The sequence below is a fragment of the Geospiza fortis genome, unplaced genomic scaffold, assembly GCF_000277835.1.
Source record: "Geospiza fortis unplaced genomic scaffold, GeoFor_1.0 scaffold224, whole genome shotgun sequence".
Taxonomy (NCBI): domain Eukaryota; kingdom Metazoa; phylum Chordata; class Aves; order Passeriformes; family Thraupidae; genus Geospiza; species Geospiza fortis.
In genome coordinates this window covers 322,974-325,005 of record NW_005054448.1, presented here as the reverse complement: position 1 = coordinate 325,005, position 2,032 = coordinate 322,974, and the positions used below count along the sequence as shown (strand labels likewise).

The 2,032-nt window shown below is 61.7% G+C and overlaps 1 protein-coding gene across 1 annotated transcript in view; it reads left to right on the top strand.

Moving 5' to 3' along the window:
* The window catches only part of LIF (LIF interleukin 6 family cytokine), a 14,304-nt gene that overhangs the window by 1,040 nt on the left and 11,232 nt on the right, over nucleotides 1–2,032 (top strand). The gene's annotated exons all lie outside the window — the stretch shown is intronic.

Here is a 2,032-nt window from a genome sequence, read left to right as displayed (position 1 = left end):
GCGGCCAGCCCTGCTCACAGGGAGAAGCTGGGATGGGAATCCTGTGTCCCTGCACCGTCCTGTGTCCCTCTGTGCTCGGGGTCTCCGAGCTCGGTGTCCCTTTGCACATCCCTGTGCTCTCAGTGTCCCCTGTGCTCGGTGTCCCTGTGCTCTCAGTGTCCCTGTGCTCGGTGTCCCGGTGTGCTCAGTGTCCCCTGTGCTCTCAGTGTCCCCTGTGCTCTCAGTGTCCCCTGTGCTCAGTGTCCCTGTGCTCGGTGTCTCTGCTCTCACCCATCCCTGTCCCCTCAGTGTCCCCCCCGAGCCCCCTGCGCCACCACAGCCCTGACTGTGCCCAGCCGGGACCCGGCTCTGGCCACTGCACTGTGACAGTGGGTGACAGCCCCCACTGCCTCCCCCCTAATTTATACATTATTATTTGTTACTTTATTGTATTTATTGATTGTTAGGGTTAATTTAACTCCTGCAGCTTGCAGAAGTATTTAATGAAGTTTTTAATATATAAATATCTATTTTTATTATATTTTTTTGTACGGTGTTGAACTATGAGCATCACAAGGATTTATTTATGAATATTGATATTTTTGGTACACAGAGAGAAGGGCAGTGCCCCCGCCCATGTGGCACTTCTTTATTTTTGTACAATGGCAGAAGGAAATAAAGTGCTGACCTTGGCCCATGGGCCACTGAGATGTCGTGTCCCTGTGTCCCTGTGTCCCTGTGTCTGTCCTGGTGGCTGTGGGCAGGGAGAGGCTGGGTTCTGGTGGCCAGGCTGTGCCTGATGTCCCTGCCAGGGCACAGGAGATGTGACATGGGGTGGTGTGGGGCATGTGGGACAGCACGGTGTGACAAATGGCATTGGCACAAGCTGGGATGTGGCCCGTGGCATGGCACACAATGTGGCACACGAGGGGATGTGGCACAGGATGTGGCACACGACACAGCCTGGCACAGGGCATGTGACACGACAGGCTGTGGTGTGCCACCACAGGGCCTGGCACTGCCAGGGATGTGCCACAGAATGGCACAGGCCACACGACACCTTGTGCCACACGTCACAGCCCCATCTGGGCCACCACCACAGCCACGCTGAGTGCAGCGTCCTGCAGCCTGGCCAGGGCCACCATGGGGACCGGGCCACCCGCTGCCACCTCTGAGTCAAAAATCCCAAGACCTGGTCATGTGTCCCCTGGAGTCACTCGTTCCCGTGGTGCCGTGTGCCGGAGCGCCCGGCCCTGCCCGGCCCCGAGCCTGACTCAGGGAGTGCCCCCAGGCCGGCCACCACGGCCAGCTGGGGACACCCGTGGTGGGACAATGTCACCATGCAGCAGCCCGGGCCAGCTTGGCGTGCTGTGAGTGACCGTGGAAGTGACCGTGACGGTGCCACCACCCGGCCAGCCTGCGAGGGCTGCGGAGGGGAGGGCGCAGGTACGTGACCCCAAACACGGGGTGACACCAGCTGAGTGTCACTGAAGGGCTGGTGGCCTCTCTGGTGTCCCCAAGGGGACACCCAAGGGAACCCACACATGGGAAAAGCCTGTGGGTGACACTGGTGGGGTGGCTGGAGTGGGGTGGCACCAGTGGGGTGACATCGGTGGGCACAGGGACAGGGGGAGGCAGCCCCAGCAGGGGCACATCGTGAGTCGAAGGGGAATTGGGTGCCCTCCGTGATCGAGCTCTGGATTTCCCTGAGCCAGGAGCCCCTGCCCCGCTCAGCCCCTGCTCAGCCCCCCGGGAGGGCTCCCCGGACACCCCCGGACACCCCCGGACACCCCCGGACAGCCCCGATCCCACCACGGCCTCGCCCCCACTCCTGGGGGACACCTGGGGCTTTTGGTGATCCTGGGATCAGGGTGATCTTGGAATCGGGGTGTCCCTGGAATTGGGGTGTCCCTGGGATCGGGGTGTCCCTGGGATCGGGGTGTTCCCAGGATCGGGGTGTTCCCCTGCACGGGGACATCGCGGGATGGGGACCTGGAGAGGAGACAGAGGGGGATAAGGGTGGGGCGTGGGGGGCAATTATGGGGCGGGGCAG